Source organism: Rutidosis leptorrhynchoides, chromosome 7 (genome assembly GCF_046630445.1).
Source record: "Rutidosis leptorrhynchoides isolate AG116_Rl617_1_P2 chromosome 7, CSIRO_AGI_Rlap_v1, whole genome shotgun sequence".
Lineage (NCBI taxonomy): Eukaryota > Viridiplantae > Streptophyta > Magnoliopsida > Asterales > Asteraceae > Rutidosis > Rutidosis leptorrhynchoides.
The window spans coordinates 121408656-121428917 of NC_092339.1; positions in this window are offsets into that span (position 1 = coordinate 121408656).

A 20262-nucleotide genomic window follows, 5' to 3' on the forward strand; every position below is an offset into this window, starting at 1 on the left:
TGTGAAAATTAGACTATGGGCTATTAATGGGCTTTATATTTGTTTAACTAAATGATAGTTTGTTAATTTTAATATAAAGATTTACAATTGGACGTACCTATAAATAACCATATACACTCGATCGGACACGATGGGCGGGATATTTATATGTACGAATAATCGTTCATTTAACCGGACATGGGAATGGATTAATAGTTAATAGTTTTATTAAAACAGGGGTGAATTATGTACAAGGACACTTGGCGTAATTGTTAACAAAGTATTAAAACCTTGGATTACACGCAGTCGATATCCTGGTGTAATTATTAAACAAAGTATTAAGACCTTGTTACAGTTTAAGTCCCTAATTAGTTGGAATATTTGACTTCGGATATAAGGATAATTTGACGAGGACACTCGCACTTTATATTTATGACTGATGGACTGTTATGGACAAAAACCAGACGGGCATATTAAATAATCCAGGACAAAGGACAATTAACCCATGAGAATAAACAAAAATCAACACGTCAAACATCATGATTATGGAAGTTTAAATAAGCATAATTCCTTTATTTTCATATTTAATTGCACTTCTAATTATTGCACTTTTATTTATTATTATTGTATTTAATTGCACTTTTAATTATCGTACTTTTTAATTATCGCACTTTTATTTATAGCAATTTCATTATCGTTATTTACTTTACGCTTTAAATTAAGTTGTATTTATTTTTAATATTTTACATTTGATTTTAACTGCGACTAAAAGTTTTAAAATCGACAAACCGGTCATTAAATGGTAAAACCTCCCTTTTATAATAATAATACTACTTATATATATTTTTGTATTTTTACAAATATAGTTTTTAAATATATAGCGTTAAGCTTGTTTAAAAGATTCCCTGTGGAACGAACCAGACTTACTAAAAACTACACTACTCTACGATTAGGTACACTGCCTATAGTGTTGTAGCAAGGTTTAGGTATATCCCACTCTATAAATAAATAATTAAAACTTGTGTAATTTGTATCGCTTTTCGTATCAAAAATATATAGTATTTTACATACACCTCGCACGACATCAAGTTTTTTTGGCGCCGCTGCCGGGAATCGGCGAAACGCTATATTTTTTATTTTTAATATATATTTGTGTAAATATTTTTATATATAATTTTTAGAAAAACAATATAAAATTTAAAAAAAAAAATTCAGAACCTGTCGAATGAAACCAGCACCTCATTTGAATTTTCACCCTCCGTGACTCGCGGAGTTCGCCTGGCATGTGGCACCGCACTCGCGGAGCCGTCTGACACGAGCCTGGTCCAGCAATTAATACGATTTAGGTTTTAATTAATTATTATTATTATTATTATTAAACCTAATTAGGTTTTATATATAATATTATTTAGTTTAAGTTTTTAATTAATTTGTAATATTAAGTTTTATTATTATTTTTAATTATATAAATTAATACTTTTTAATAAATAATATAAAAATAATATTTTTATAAAAATTGTAACCTTAAGTTTTATTTTTACTTTTTGTTTTTTTAATCGTTTAATCGAAATTTGTATATTTATCATTCGTAATTAGTTTTAAACTTAGTTCTTGCCGTAGTTATTTTATATATCTAGAGTTTTAGGCTTTGCCGTAAAATCCCTTAAGTGCTTTTTCTTTAAGATTAAGATTTAGGCGCTTTAAAATTTTGCGACACAGTTTTTAGATTTTAGTGCCTAATTAAGTTATTGTCGTTTTGGATATAGAATTCCTTTAAGCTTTAATACCTTTAGGCGCAAATTTTTAGATTTAATTTTTAGATTTTTAAGTTTCGACGTTTTCTTTCTTATTTTTTTTTTCGACGTTTTTCGACGCGTAATCTTTTTCTTTCTTATTTCTCGACACACTAGTTTTTAGGACATAGATTTTCTATTTCTTCTCTAAAATTCCAAACGAAAATTTTTTTAAGCGGATAAATTGATAGACATGAAATTTTCTGATTCGTAGTAATAGTTGGATTTGTTAGTGGCTGAGTTGTGAGCTTCCGATTTAAAGGGTTCTGGCTCCCTGCTGCATCTATTGGCTATTCGAAACGTGGGCAAAAGCAGAAAAGTCTATTAATTTGATAACTTATATAATTTTTAGTTTTATAACTAATAGGATAATTAGTAAATGCACCACATTGTAGCTAAAATTTGGTAATAAGCGCATTATGGAAAATCTCGATGATATTTTGGAAACTCTTTATGACATCCGAAATCAATTTAATCAATACTCTCAAACGGGTGTTGATGACAATTCGTTCGGTCAATCTTGGATCACGAATGACGAAACAATAACTGGTTGTGAAATCTGTGGAGATTATCACTCAACATGGGAATGTTATTATTACGTTCCTATGAAAAATTACGCACCCACGGAACCTGAATGGAACGATTATGAAGAATACAATTCAAATTGGGATTATTCCCAAGAATATATCCAAACTCAACAACCAGAAGACGAGGAAAATTATGTGCCTGAAAATTCTTTAGATTATATGAAAATCAAACTCGAAGAACTTGATGCTCAAAATGAACAAATGAGAGAGTTTGTAAATCGGCAAGCTGAAACCCTATCAGATTACACACCTGTTGATCTGAGGAGTCGTGTGCAAGAAAATCTCATATCATCGAATTTTGATGAATTCGAGAGCTCCGAAATCACCAATTATCCCGATGATACTTTTTATTCAGCTTTACCAATTTCACAACATATCGACACATTAGCCTCAACCGACGAAATCATCGATCCATCAATGGATGAAGAAGAAGTAAGGGTGACAAATTGGTACTCTTGGGAAAACAATAACGTTGAAAATTTTACCCCCGAGACCAAAGTGGAGGAACCGATAAAGACCGTTAATGAAGAAGAATTTGCTTCAATCCAGCCACAACCTTCCAACCCAATATTCTCAATAGACGAGTCATCTACCGAAGATGAACTACGAGCTGTAATAGATAATGGCACCTCGGATTTCACCCAATTGGGTAATAGAGGTGAAAACTTTGATCCCGAGAATAAAAGGAAGGAAATGTTAGGAATTGTCCACCCTATAATATGTATGTCGGTGTATATCGATCCATTTGACCAAGAACCAGAAAAGAGACATATCCATTTACTAAAAGCTACACTTAAAAAAGAATTAAGTAGTGACGATCGGGTGAGTCTAAACTTTAAACCCATTGATATATCATACACCACCCGAGATATAAATAACTGGCTCACTATTTTAATCCGTGGAACTTATTCTACCGACTTCACATGTCGTCAGCTAAGTGTGGGGAAGTCTAACCCCACTTAACGTTAAATTAGGGGTTCGGGTTAGTGCATAACTCGTTAATAAAAATGCATGATGAGTTAGGGTAAAAGACGTATTTTCAAATATTAGATAACAGTTCAGAAAAGCAACCGTTTTTGAAGAAAAACATGTGTGATAAAACAAGAAGGAATGAACGATGAGGCGCGCCATCTATCATTTGACGAGTTTTGTAATTACAAACTGGGTATTTTCAATCACTTTTCTACACTAATCACCCTCATGAATTTATAATTAGAGTCTGATTTCATGCAAATGAGGGCATTGCATGATCTCAAGTGTGGGGAAGGGTTATAAATTCTCTCGAGTTTATACTTGGTTTATTTTCTAAATTTTGTGAAACTTTTAAAAAAATTTCAGCTAAATGAATTCAAAATCATGTTTATACATATTTATGAACGATGAAAACTAGGTGTTAATACCGAAATTATCGTTACCTCAAAAAGGACATAAATTGAAAAACAACTAAAACGCTTGAATTTATTTATTAAGATTTAAAAAGACGCATGAAAAAAGCCAAGTGTTGGGAGAATGTACCAAGTTATTCAATTAAAAACTATCTATCACATGTTTCTGTAAAGTTTATTGCAGGTGCTTTTATTTTGGACTAAATTAACTGTTTTACCCTGTTTACTGTAATATATTTGAAAGAGAGATGGATCTACACGATGAATTAATTCCATCATTAAAAGGGAAGTAAAGTCTTCCGAAAAAGACACGCGCTTCTTGATTTAGGTCAAGAAGTTGTCGTCCAGACCAGCTGTAGGTTGACGAAAAATCTAGAAAAGTCATCTCTAAAATCAGCAGGAAATCCACGGACCTCAGCATCAAACAGGGTCGCCATGTGGTCAGACTTATCCTAACCATGAGAGGATCTGTCTCGTAAAATGGGGAGGGCGCCGTGCAAATTAGCTTGAAAAGACTAATGAATCAGACCCCCAGAAAGGATAATCTCCTTAAAGATCAAAAATCAGCTTTTAAGCCTGATATTACTCAATCCTTGAGATTGACCTTAAAGATTGAGAATTCAAACTCATGAAATTCGATGATATCTAAACTCGAGCTTGAACGAGAAAATATTTTGATCAAAATTACAAACCGATTTGTTTTCTAAAAAACCTGTTTTCAATGCGTTCATTACCATTGAACGTAAAATCCTAGGAATTCACCTGTAATTCATTAGGTCACCTGAACTAAATCGGGTTTCAACCGTAAGAACGGTGGTTGCATAGCATGGTCGAAGACAGGACCTTGTGCCAGACCAAAAAATTATAAGGGTGATCTTTACTATTGCTCCTACAAAGGATAGTAATTGCATCCGACACGTTGTAGACCATGAACATCTGCATGTCATTAGACATTGCCTTAATAGTTGCTTGTTCAACGCTTTCCTTTACAACCGTACGGTAGTTTACCGAAAGGTAATATACGGGACAAGTAAACTGGATGTGTTGCTTTCCTAATACAAGGTTAGCAAGTGGGTGACACAAAACCATAAGTTTTGAGCTAAAATTTTCAAATCTGAAACCCACAAAACCCACAAAAACAATTTGCAAACACCGGTGAAGGGTTATTCCAGAAAACCTGTCTAGGGTAAAATCTAGAATAAATTTTCAAAAGATCAAATGTTTTCATAAAGATCCAATTTCCTTAAAGGATCTAAATTTTCATAGTCATGTGGGACTGTAAACCACATCGTTACTATCATTGTTTATACCGCCGTATCAAAATCACTGATGTATAAAGTGTGAGAATAAAAAAAAGTGATTCGAGTGAAGTATGATTTAATTTCAAGTTCTGTATTGCTTGAGGACAAGCAACGTTCAAGTGTGGGGATATTTGATAGTGCTCCAAATGAACATATATTTATTAACAATATCCTCCCAATATGTAAATTATTTAGTTGTAATTGTCCTATTGTAAGTTGTAATCGTTTATATTAAATAAGTGCGAAGACAAAAGGCGAAAACGACAATTTGAAGACGCAAATGACCAAAAAGCTCAAATGTACAAGATACAATCCAAGTAGTTCAATTTATTGGTAAGAAACGTCTAAAAATTACAAAAGTACAAGTTGCGGAATGCAAAGTACAAGATATTAAATAGTACGAAAGGACGTTCGAAAATCCGAAACCAGGACCTGAGCCAACTATCAACGCCCGACGCAACGGACCAAAAATTATGAGTCAACTATGCACAAGAATATAATATAATATTTAAATAATTATATAAATTATTTATATATTATATATATTTAAATAAAACGTCGACAAGCAAATGGCCAAAAATTGGTGAGCTGGATTCCTGACCTCTGCACTCGCGGAGCTGTGAAGGCTTAAACCTCCACGATCGCGGAGCACACCAGGATCAAAATTTCCTATAAAAGGCACGAGCTTGCTGCCGAGTTCAACACACCAAAAATCAATCTCTCTCTCTCTGATATATAATATATATATATATATATATATATATATATATATATATATATATATATATATATATAATATAAATTAGTTTAGTTTTATATTAGATTAGTTTAGTTAATGTAAGGGTTAATTACGGGTTTTAAAGTCGGAGCTCTGTCCGTGTAACACTACGCGATAAATAATCAATGTAAGCTATGTTCTCCTTTTTAAATTAATGTTTCGTACTTAAGTTATTATTATGCTTATTTAAGCCGAAGTAATCATGATGTTGGGCTAAAAATATTAAAATTGGGTAATTGGGCTTTATACCATAATTGAGGTTTGGACAAAAGAACGACACTTGTGGAAATTAGACTGTGGGCTATTAATGGGCTTTATATTTGTTTAACTAAATGATAGTTTGTTAATTTTAATATAAAGATTTACAATTGGACGTACCTATAAATAACCATATACACTCGATCGGACACGATGGGCGGGATATTTATATGTACGAATAATCGTTCATTTAACCGGACACGGAAATGGATTAATAGTTAATAGATTTATTAAAACAGGGGTGAATTATGTACAAGGACACTTGGCGTAATTGTTAACAAAGTATTAAAACCTTGGATTACACGAAGTCGATATCCTGGTGTAATTATTAAACAAAGTATTAAGACCTTGTTACAGTTTAAGTCCCCAATTAGTTGGAATATTTGACTTCGAATATAAGGATAATTTGACGAGGACACTCGCACTTTATATTTATGACTGATGGACTGTTATGGACAAAAACCAGACGGGCATATTAAATAATCCAGGACAAAGGACAATTAACCCATGAGAATAAACTAAAATCAACACGTCAAACATCATGATTATGGAAGTTTAAATAAGCATAATTCCTTTATTTTCATATTTAATTGCACTTCTAATTATTGCACTTTTATTTATTGTTATTGTATTTAATTGCACTTTTAATTATCATACTTTTTAATTATCGCACTTTTATTTATCGCAATTTCATTATCGTTATTTACTTTACGCTTTAAATTAAGTTGTATTTATTTTTAATATTTTACATTAGATTTTAACTGCGACTAAAAGTTTTAAAATCAACAAACCGGTCATTAAACGGTAAAAACCCCCTTTTATAATAATAATACTACTTATATATATTTTTGTATTTTTACAAATATAGTTTTTAAATATATAGCGTTAAACTTGTTTAAAAGATTCCCTGTGGAACGAACCGGACTTACTAAAAACTACACTACTCTACGATTAGGTACACTGCCTATAGTGTTGTAGCAAGGTTTAGGTATATCCCACTCTATAAATAAATAATTAAAACTTGTGTAATTTGTATCGCTTTTCGTATCAAAAATATATAGTATTTCACGTACACCTCGCACGACATCAAAACTTAATCTGTATATGATTTTGACACGATAAGCAAAGTCTGTAATTTTGAGTCTCAAGAATTTTGAACAAATTACATGGACATGGTTAACCTTTGACTATTCCCGACGATTCACGAACCATTGTGTGTAAATAAACATGTAAATATAAATATATAAATATAAATATAAATGTATATATTATATTTTAAAATACACTTTAATCAATTGGAATTAAAAATATAAAATAAAATACAGAATAATTAAGTTACTATTAAAATGAATGCAATGTTTGTAAAATGTATCATATAGATGTCAAGTACCTCGCGATGTAATCATATGTTATTGTATTCGTCCTTATGGATTAGGACGGGTCGCTTCAAAAGCAAAAGGTACATCTTTCCATGTATTACTAGGTTTAAAAATACTTCGGTGGCTTTTAGTCAAAATACAAGTTTCACAATTTAAAATAACATTGGATGGAAAAAGGCTTGAAAATAAAGCATGTAAGTATCCAGCAGATGGGTGACCCAACTTTCTATGCCATAACCAAGCTTCCATCGTAGGTGTTCTGTGAGCAAGCATCATAGAACCTTGTTGGGTTACTTCGTCTATATAGTATAACCCACCTCGTTCAGTGCCCCGCCAAGTAATCATTCCGGTCTGGATATCTTGTAAGATACAAAAGGTAGGCTGTAATAAAACAGAATAATTCAGTCTTCTTTTGTAACGTGGCTAACGGACAACAATTTATGGGACAAGGTTGGAATATATAAATAATTAGGCAATTTCATAGTCGGAGTAATTTCAATTCTCCTACTCCCTTCTACTTGTACAATGCGTCCATTGGTCGTTTGAATTTTCTTAACCCGTGGTTTTGATTCGGAACAAAAATCGTATTTTTCAAAAGTCATGGTATGAGTGGCACCACAATCAAAAATTCACTCATTATTTTGAACATTATTTGAAATAAGGTTAGCTTTTCCGGTAACACGATAATTATTTAAATGTTTATTTTTTAAAAAAGAGTTTTGGGCCTCATTGTTTTTTATAAAATTGTTTTGGGCCTCATTATTTCTCATAAAATGGTTTTGGGCCTTAGAAATAGACTTGGCCGTTCCTTTTATAATATTCTAGCCCATTTTGCTTATATTTGTTACAAATACAGAAAGAGGTTTAATCTGATCGTCATTCACCAAATTAGGGTTAGGATCGTCCCTTTTCACGTCCCTTTTCTGTCTCACACTACAGGGTGATTTTGATCGAAGATGGGGGTGCAATCCCTCTTCTTCAATCGTTCGTAAGCAGTAGAATCTATTAGGGTTCTTTTCTTCTCCTGATTTGTAGTTATTAGGGTTTACCCTAATCACTTTGATAGATTGTTTTGATGTAAAATTGGGGTTTGAAGGTTCTACCTTCACCCATTTGGTCGATTAATGAGGTAAAATAAGGTTTAAGTTACCTCTTGTAGCTTTTTTAGATAATCGATTGTTTTTCAAGTTAGATTTTGAGCTGCCATTGCAGGTGACCGTATGGTTGCCGCCGGAGACTTCATGGTTGCCGCCGGTAACTTCATGGTTGTTGCCGGCTGCCTCTGCCACTGCCATCACAACTCTGCTAAGTTTTTGTTTATGCCACAAATTGGGATAACCAAGGAGCTTAAAACAGTTGATTATTGTGTGTCCTGGCATTCCACAATACACACAACTCAGCTGCTGAGGTGGTTGATGGTGGTTTGTGACAGCTATTTCCTTACAAGGGTAAGGCTCCAATAAACTTTGGAACCCCCTTTTTACATTTGAGGAAATGGCAGGCTGTGTTGGACCCGTTAACTAATTGTGATCTCGTGACATGTTCAAAATGGGAAAGGATGAAATGAACTTTCTGATCCCAAGAAGTCAAATTACCAAATAAGGTAATTCGACTTTTACTCATGATTTGCTGCTGTATTCTAACATTTACATGGTGACTGCTTCCCGACAGGTGCCCTTGTTTTATGATCAAGTAAAACAGATCCATCAACAAGTTCTTTGGCAATGTTTGTCATCTTAAAACTTAAATAATCTGCCAGCTTGTCTGATCTGTAGTCGAACTCAGTGGCGGAACTTGAACTCAAAGACAGATGGGGCGGATGCGAAAATTTAATAAATTTTTTTATTTTCAGCGGAGATAAACACTAATAAAAACCTTAATTTTTAGTAAAAGAAATTTTTTTTAGTGTAAAATTTTTTTATCCGTTAAATCCAGGTGTAGTGGATACCCCCTATGGGTTACTCTAAGCTCCGCCCCTGGTCGGACTGCTGCACATGTAACGCCGTCGGTGTATTTAGTTTGTTTACTTTTGGAATCAATGTGTTGACTTAGAAGATAGTACATGTAAAGTGTTTCGCTATTTGAAAGTTACTTCCTAAAACTACCGTCTACGAAGAACAACTACTGGCAAAACTCAAATACCAAAGCCTCCCATTTAAAACTCGGCATTCAAACATGGACTTTTCTGGAGGAGGAAATATCAACAGTCATCTTTAAAATTCATTACCTCCCATGTCGTAAGGCAAGCATTTTAATGTCTAATCACAAACAATGAAAAGAAATGCAATGTTTTCCTTATTGGAAATTTCAGTCCAGATTTATCATATTTTCCTCTTAAATGATATTTCTATTAATTAAATACGCTACATGTATTTAATAGAATATTCGAATGTCAAAGAGCATAATTCATTTGTAACTTATTTCGATAGATTCGAGTATAGTAGGAATCTTCGAAGTTATGAGTTTTTTTTCTCTGTGATCTTTCAACACCACTACTCAAAATTAATGAAAGGGAGAATGTTCGTTGAATTGTGTTAAAGTGACTTAATTCAGGGGGTTGTTGCTTACATTCATCTACTTGAGGGTTTAATGCGGACGATCGCACCACCCGACATAGCTTTTTAGACCGTGCGAGTTGTTTGGTTATAGTCTTAAAGTTTTTAATCTACAAGTGCATGGATAGACCAAATCACAATATTATTACTCGCACTTTTGTTAAAGGTTTGTAAGTATGACTTGGGTGTTGTTATCGAACGTTTTAATCAGAATTTATTCTTATATTATTATAAGTTTTTATCTTTTGGTATTGATGGTTTTATATTTATTAAAGACAATAATTGAAATAATAAATTAGACTAATATGGAGGTACTTTATATAATGAAAACGTGTCTATTAAATATGTAAGTTGTATCCCGGATTAGGATACTATTGTTTCGTGGAATATTATCACTTTTATTCTATCTAATATATATTTATCCATTAATATATTTTCAACGAACTTAATTCAAGCACAAATAATTAACGCGTCACATGATAAAATATAGGGTTTATTATAAAAGAGAGTTTTCGTCATATTAAAATAGACCAACCCAACAACCACCGTAGAATCTTAATTCTCTTATGGAAACTCCCGCGAGAATGTAACAAGAAAGATTAGACCTGTTTACAACAACGGTCAGAAACAGCAATATTATTCCTATCGAATTAAGTTGGTAATAGTTAATTTGAATAGTTGAGAATGACCTTTGGCTATGAATAAAGTAATAGATATTCGCCGTTTAAATTTAAAACGGGTGTTACTGACTACTACTTTATAAAAACCTTTGACTCCAAATATAAAATAATGGACTTGTATAAGTTGACTGAAAATGACATCGGCTTCGTATCAAGCTGGTTATAAAAGACCACAAGTCCATCATGTTAAACTTTACCAATTGACTGAAAATGATATCAGCTGCGTATCAAGCCATTTGTTGAAAGAGTGCTATTATGTTATTTAGTTTCATAGATCATAAATACCACAGATTTCTCCAACATGGTATTTATCGTAGTTTTTGAAAGCACATTTATCTCGAGTCTTATACCCGTGTCAGGCCTTATCTTTCAATTTTCGGGACATCGACTATGACCCCTTTTAGACGCAGAATACTTAAAGCCACTTATGCGGAATTAAGCACAGTACAAGTTGGATAAACTTTATATAAGTTAACAAAAACTCCCTCCATTTATAATGCATTGAATCAAACACTTATAATGATTTAAATGACTACAATAGTAAAACATCCTAAACTTACATTTTTAATAGACACAAGAAGTAATTTAGCTCATTATAATGAACTTAACATTCATCATAACATTTCGATATAATACAGATAGAGTCATAGTTGATACCTGAAATGATGAGTTAATATACTTCTTGATAACGCTTTCCTTAAGTACCCCCTTTATAACTAAAGTAACTACACTACTAGAGGCACTAATACGACTTCTTCGCCTATAGTTATTACATCATTATAATTACTAAATGTAGAAACTAAAGAATACTTGGATAGAGTTTCTTTGATTTGAATTGCAATTAAGTGTGTGTAAAAGTGAACGCTTAGTAGTCTAATACTGAGTTGCCATTCGCTTAACCCTGGGTCACCATTTTTCAACCCTGGGTTGCCAGTTTTGAGCCCTAAGTTGCCCATTTGTAACCTTGGTTCGACAGTTACTAACCCTGGGTCACAAGTTGTTGATTTTGAGTTGTCAGTTACTGAATCCGGGTCACCAGTTTCATTTTTGGGTTGCCAGTTTCAACTTTCAGGATGCTAGTTTTAGTAATCGAGTTACCTGTTGCTGCAACTGGGTCGCCAGTTGTAGTAACTGGATCGTCAGTTGTAGTAACAGGGCCGCCATTTGCTTCAAGTGCGTCGCCAGTTGTGTAACAAACTTTAGGTGGTTGATTTCGTAGATGAATTTCTCGATAGTTGCATTTCATCTTGCTTGGTGTAATGTATAGTCAGCTTGTAGTAGGTAAATAACTCTTCTGGAAGGTCTTTAAGCTTGATCTTAAGTGTACACAAGTCTCTTGGTCATTCTCTGAAGCTCTTGTTGGCAAGACATGAGTGTAGAAGAGATTAGGGTTTGGTGTGCGTTTTAGTGAGTGTAAGTCTAGTATCTTCTTGATCGCTTCAACCGGATGCACATAGGATCTCGGTCATGGTTATATCATCATGGATGAGCTTCAGTTAAGTGCCGGTAAGTCTGCTAGTGTTCTTGATCTTTCGAAGTAGTGTTTTAGAGTGATATATGAAATTAGGGTTTTAGGAAACCCTAATTTTGGCTTTGCTTTGTTCTTCAGTTTAAGCTTGTGGAATCAGACTCCACGAGTTTTCCATGGATGTTTATGAGTCTAAGAATACCTATTTTAAGGCTAAGTAGGTAGAGTATACCTCTTTGATAGAAAAAGTGCTGAAAACCTTGTTAAAAATCCTATTTTGGCCTTATTTTGGTAATTCTGCCTTTCGACCCCTCAATATTACAATATGTATGATTTGTATGTTTATAAATCGTTTTGTTAATTTTAAGGTTAAAATATATATGTGATATTGCTACTAAAAATATGACCATTTTGAGTGATACCAAGTATCCCACACTTAGGGTTTTGCTTGTCCTCAAATAAATGTTAGAACTTTAAATTCTTTCAAGAGATATTTTATAACAGAAATTCGGATTTTTAGAAATTTACTGAGAGATAGCTTTATCCTAAACATATATCCTTCAAAAATTTGTTTTATCAGGTATCACTTATATGAAATACAAGAATAAGTCTATAGGTATTACTCTCAATTCTCTAAGTAGAATATACAAGACTAGGCTTCCTCTCTTTCGTGGTCACTCAATTTATACAAGTGTATTGAGTCATCTATTTTATTGTATATCGCTCAGAAGCCGGTCATACTGCATCTCGCGTCACAGGCTTGGTCAGATTGATCACATGCTAAGTATTTGAAAGATAGAAATGGCACTAACTATCGAAAACATCTTTATTTGGGTTGTCACGTTTGGCGAGAAAGGTAAGGTAGACTTGGTATTTATTTATGGCTTTTTTATTGGTTTTGTGGTTTTTTCGAATCTTCAGGTTTTCCAGTATCCTCTTCTTTTTATTCTTCTATCTCATATTTAACTTTTTCTTTCTTTTTGTATAGAAGAGAGTTTGATAATTAAAATTGCGACTTCTTTGATTCATGTAGCGAACTTTTGATCAACCGATTCCAGACTGAAAAGCCTTAAATGGTTAGGTGATCTAGGACCTTATACGATCTAGGTTCGAATCTCAGAGACTACAATCTTAATTTTATCAACTTCAATTTTTTATTTTTTATTTTTTTAGTAATTCCTTTCATATGCTTGATATTTTTCAGCGGGAATCAATTTCACAAATAAATCCGACGTCAGATTTATCGAAAACAATTCAAATATGGGAGACTGAGTTTTGATCCTTTTTTTTTTTTTTTTGATATTTTGTAAGTGGATTTTAAGAATAAACGGCTATAGGTTCAATATATTTTCTAGGTGAATAATCAACACTTTTAGTAAGTGTTGGAAAAAGAGTAAGTATGGGAATATTATTAGTGGTTTGTTCTAATAGATGTTCAGGTCACTTAGAATTAAGCACCTATACCACGTATGGTATCTATTTCCAATACCGAACGTGCTTATACTGAACAAGTTCTAATTTGAGATACAATATTGGCACACTCTTTTTAAGGTGAAGCATGTTATATAGTTTATGCTTTTAGTCATGGATTACCTCACCTCTTTAGTAGCAGGAGTCGTACTTTAATCATGTGAATACATCTCTTAAGAGCTTATTCTGTTTTCCGTACAGTTCTTAGTTGGTAGTCCTACAGGCACATCCTTTTTATTATTTTGTTTTTGTAAATATTTGCTTAAAAATATATTTATCACATTTCGTTTTTAAAAAGTGGCTATGTTTTAAAATATTTTGATAAATTTTCCATAAAAACACAAGTTATTTGGATAAAAAAAGGTTATTAGTTATTACCATATCCCACAAGTTAGAGGAACACAAGTTATTTTCCTCAATGTTCCATTTACCACCTACCTTTTTAATACTTTTAAATATGTATAGTATTAAGTTCATGAATTCCACACTTAGAATTTAAAGTATTATTAAAAGTATGCTGAGTATACTTGCCTGATAAGGCCGCAACATTTGAAATTTTCATTCATCCTTAAAGGTTCTTCTTTTTATTCCATTACATTACTCCATTCTTTCAACCTTTATTTCTTTTGTGTACAACTAATAGTTGTTAAATAAAGAAAGTACATAGTTATGTTATTCTAAACATTTTCTTTAGTATTTTGCATCTCCACCCTCTTCAGTCATGCTTCCCTTGTTCAGCTTTACGAAGTTTCCAACCATGTCGTCGAGCTAAGATATTTCATAGTGGGGAACTGTGTTGCTATTTTTTCCTTGAGATTGTTGGTTGGTTTCATGTTTAATTGGAGTGTCAAAGGTGTAGTGAAAGGGAAGATGTTATTTCAGAATAATATTGGTTAGGGTTCTATAAAGGGTTTATATCATAAGCTGGTAACAACCCGAAGTTTTCTATGATGTGATTAACTTGAAATAAGGTCTCCTCAGATGGGGCCTACATAAGTAGCCAAGCTAGGCTAAGGTCTCCATTGGTTGTGAATTGAGGGACTAGTTTAGTATGTGTTTAGTTGATTAGTATGTTAGGTTGGTTATCAGTGTCCCCTAGGATATCATAGTACCAAGCATCCCGAGTTTCATTTGGTAATTTATGTGAAGATTCTCCTATTAAGTTTAAATTCCTAGAGTTATCAACGAGATCTACAAATCCCATCGTTACATTCATTTCATTTTCCTGAACCCTTTGTAATTCTTCGACTTCTCGGTTCTTGCTCCGAAGCTGTTGCTTCTCAGTCTTTCGGCTCCCCATTTTACCATTCTGAAACATTTTAAAAACATAAAATGCGAAGGCTAAAACATGTTCAACACAGCCATCAAGGTGGGGTAAACGATGTTTTAACCATTAATTTAAAAGTTAGTTAAAAGTTAGATTGGGTTGCCTCCCAATAAGCGCTTGTTTTGTAAGTCATTTAGCTTGACTTATACAAACCTGGCAATTTTAAGGTGGGTAAAAAGAGAAGATTCCTGGCTCACTGGTGTATCTTCCATGTATCGTTTCAGTTTGTGACCATTCACTCTAAAGTTACCGCCTGGTAGGGATGGCAATGGATGTTCCATCCGATCCGATCCATATATAATGGATATGGATGATGTAAATGGACGATAAATGGTTATGGATATGGATATGGATTATCAAAATATTTAGTGGATCGGATATGGATGATAATTTATCATCCATGGATATATCCGGTACCACCCGAAATACATCAATACATGCATATATATGTACTAAAATACATGCATATGCATCTACATATTGATATACATATACATATAATCTACAAAATTGTAAACTACTAACGAAAATAAGGGTTATAAAACTAATAATTATAATACTGTTAATAATAATGTTAAACGTTACACATTTAATTATATTAGTTTGAACATATATTCACCTATATTGTAACGTCTTTTGTTCAATTAAAGTCCCGTTCGGCGAATATTACAATAAAAACATGTGTAATAATCTAAAAACATAAAGATTATGCATTTACATGTGTTATAATCAAAATTTAATTGTGAAAATCGTCGTTAGATTAACATTTAATTTAATATCCAACGGATATCCATTAACCCGCTTAATCTAACGGATATGGATATGGATGGATGAACTGAGATTAAACGGATATGGATATGTATATGGATGGAAAAAAATTAAATGGATATGGATGTGGATATGGCATCATCTGATCCATATCTGATCCATTGCCATTCCTACCGCCTGGGGCGTTCCAAGGATAACCAGTATGTTTTGGTAAAAATCTCTTCAGTTCATGGTTTATGGTCATGAGCTGATCATCTGGAAATCTATCTTGAATATCTTCTTCTTTGAGAGGCTCTTTTGAAGGATTTTCTAAACGTCTCAGGTGATCTGCTGCCAGATTTTTAGCTCCTTTCTTATCTTTGATTTCTATATCGAATTCTTGTAGGAGAAGTATCCATCTTAAGAGTCTTGATTTTGCGTATGCCTTAGTGAAGAGATATTTAAGTGCCGAGTGATTGGTGTAAACTATGGTCTTTGATAAGACAAGGTAGGATCAGAATTTGTCAGAGGCGAAAACTACCGCTAAGAGTTCCTTTTCTGTAGTGGTATAGTTTTCTTAAGCTCGGTTAGAGTTTTGCTGGCATAACAGTTAGGGAAAAAGTATTTGTTTATTCTTTGCCTCAGCATAGCTCCTACGGTGTAGTCACTTGCGTCACACATTATTTTGAATGGTAGATCCTAGTTAGGAGCTATCATGATTGGTGCGGTGATCAGCTGGTTTTTCAGATAGTTGAATGCCTCTACACACTCATCTTCAAATTCGAACATCGTCTCCTTATAGAGTAGATTTGTTATAGGACGGAGACTTTAGAAAAGTCTTTGATGAAACGTCGATAGAATCCGGTGTAGCCTAGTAAACTTCTTATTCCTTTTACGTTTGTAGGCGGTGGTAGTTTAGCGATGACATCAACTTTTGCTTTGTCCATTTCTATTCCAACCTTTGAGATATTATGTCCCAGAACTATTCTTTCTTTAACCATAAAATGACACTTTTCCCAGTTTAATACTAAGTTAGTTTCTTCGCATCGGGAAAGAATTTTATCTAGGTTACAAAGACAGGAATCGAATGAATCTCCGAAGATGGAGAAATCATCCATGAAGACTTCCATATAATGTTCGATCATGTCATGAGAGATTGCTACCATGCAAAGTTGGAAAGTTCCCGGAGCATTGCATAGACTGAAAGGCATTCGTCTATACGCAAATGTACCGTATGGACATGTGAACTTCATCTTCTCTTGATCCATTGGATCTAACAGAAATCAAAAATATCCAGAAAAGCCATCGAGAAAACAGTAGAATTCATTTCCTGATAATCTTTCTAACATCTGATCGATGGTTATTTTGAGTAAGAACGTGAAGATCGGACTAAACCGCACCTTACAAACATATGATAGTTTTGAATGCTATAAGTTAGGATATTAACTTTGCACAACAACTTAGTTAATATGTGATTAAGTCCTGTTTAGCAAAACTTAGTGGATTAGTGCGTTTATTGAACTATTTTACTTGTATTCATGTAGGATTTAGTTGGAAGCTGGAGCTGGTAGTAGGTAACTGGAGCTTTTTGATATATTTAAGTGTTTGATAGTGTAGCTGAAGCTGATAAAAAATAGATAAAATGACAAAAATGGACACGAGTAAAAACACTTAATGTTAAATAAAATTATTTATTTTAATGAAGCATAGTTATTGATAAACTGTAAAAAAACATAGTATAATGACTAAATCATTAGTAACATGCATTAAAAATTAAAGTAACAATATTATTAGAAAATATGTATTTCATTTCATTCATATTCTTACATATTAAATTAGAATATGCATGGATCAATTTTATTTCTCATGATAGAAACGACAATGATATTTTGAATACATGTCTATCTCTATTATATTATATTGCACATATGTACACGTGCAAACAACAAGAGCATATATCCCTATCTCTATATAAATGTATTGGATATATCTCTCTTTATATTTATATGTTATGTGATGTTAAAGCAGAGGGGTACGAAATACTATTATAGTTTACTACGAAATACTATTAAATACGATACAATTTTACACAAGTTATTTATTTATTTATAGAATGGATATACCTAAACCTTGCTACAACACTTATAGGCAGTGTACCTAATCGTAGAGTAGTGTAGTTTTTAGTAAGTCCGGTTCGTTCCAAAGGGATACAGCTGAGTTTAATGCTATATTTTTATTTACTATATTTGTATAAATATATATAAGTAGTATTATTATTATTATAAAAGGGGGGGTTTTTACCGTTTAATGACCGGTTTGTCGATTTTAAGTTCTAATGCAAAATAAATAGAACTTAATTTAAAGCGTAAAGTAAATGACGATAAATAAAAATGCGATAAAATAAAAGTGCGATAATTTAAAGTACGATAAATAAAATGACAATAAATAAAAGTACGATGAGTTATAAAATAAAAGAATTATGCTTATTTAAACTTCTGTAATCATGATGTTTGACGTTTTGATTTTAATTTATTATCATGGGTTAATTGTCCTTTTTCCTGAATTATTTGATATGTCCATCTGGTTTTGTCCATAATAGTCCATCGGTCATAATTATAAAGTGCGAGGGTCTTCGTCAAATTACCCTTATACCCGAAGTAAAATATTCCAACTAATTGGGGATTTAAAACGTAATAAGGTCTTAATACATTATTAATGATTACACTAGGTTAACGACTGCTTGTAATCCAAGGTTTTAATACTTTTATTAACAATTACACCAATTACCCTTGAATGTAATCCACCCCTGTTTTAATTAGTCCATTGACTATGAATCCATCCCCGTGTCCGGTCAAATGAACAATTATCAGTATTTATAAATATCCCGCCCACCGTACCCAGTCAAGCGTATGTGGTTATATATAAATATGTCAAGTTGTAATCTCCATATTAAATTAACAAGATATCATTTAGTTGATTAAATATAAAGCCCATTAATAGCCATAGTCCAATTTTCACAAGTGTCGATCTTTTGTTCAAACCCCAATTATGGTCTAAAGCCCAATAACCCAGTCTTAATATTTAGTCCAACATCACGATTACTTCGGCCTAAATAAGCATAATAATAACTTAGCTACGAGACATTAATTTAAAAAGTTTGAACATAACTTACAATGAGTATTAATCGCGTAGTGTTACACGGACAAAATTTCGACTTACAAACCTTAAAACATTCGCTACTATAACCTTATTATTATTATTATTATTATTATTATTATTATTATTATTATTATTATTATTATTATTATTATTATTATTATTATTATTATTATTATTATTATTATTATTATTATTATTATTATTATTATTATTATTAACTTAATATTAAAATTATAATTATAAAATATAAATATAAATATATTGAGAGAGTGAGAGATAGTTGATGAAGGTGTACAAAATTCGCAGAATTCGTTGCCTTTATATAGTACCTGACCAGACTTTGGGTGCCATGCGATCGCATGGGTTATAGGCTTCCTGGCCATGCGATCGCATGGCCAGCTGGGACAGCTCACATTGCTTTGTCTTCTTGTTTTGGCGACACATTTAAATATAAATATATAATATATATAATTTTATATAATTATATATATATTATATTATATTTATGTGCATAGTTGATTTGTAATTTTAGGTCCGTTGACTTGCGCGTTGATAGTTGGTTCATGTCTCGGTTCCGGATTTTCGAACGTCCTTTCGTATGATTTAATATCTTGTATTTTGCGTTCTGCAGCTTGTACTCTTGTAATTTTTAGATGTTTCTCATCAATAAATTGAACCACTTGGATTGTATCTTGTACGTTTGAGCTTTTTGGTCATTTGCGTCTTCAAATCGTTGAATCTGTCTTTTGTCTTCACCTTTTATTATTTAAACGATAATCACTTGAAAATAGAACAATTGCAACTAAAAGCTTGTCTTTCTTGAAGGATAATGCTATGAAATATGTGTTCGTTTTTAGCATTATCAAATATTCCCACACTTGAGCGTTGCTTGTCCTCAAGCAATATAGAACTTGAATATAACTTTACTAGAATCACTTCTTTATTCTTCACACTTTGTACATCAGTGATTATGATACGGCGGTATGAACAATGATAGTAACATTGTGGTTTACAGTCCCACATGACTATGAAAATTTAGATCCTTTAGGAAATTGGATCTTTATGAAAACATTTGATCTTTTGAAAATGCATGCTAGATTTTACCCTAGACAAGTTTTCCGGATAAACCCTTCACCGGTGTTCGCAAATTGTTTTTGTGGGTTTTGTGGGTTTCAGATTTGAAAATTTTGGCTCAAAACTTATGGTTTTGTGTCACCCACTTGCTAATCCTTATATTAGGAAAGCACACGTCCAGTATACTTGTCCCGTATATTACCTTTCGGTAAACTACTGTCCGATTGTAAAGGAAAGCGTTGAACAAGCAACTGTTAAGGCAATGTCTAATGACATGCTTTTGATTATGGTCCACAACGTGTCGGATGCAATTACTATCCTT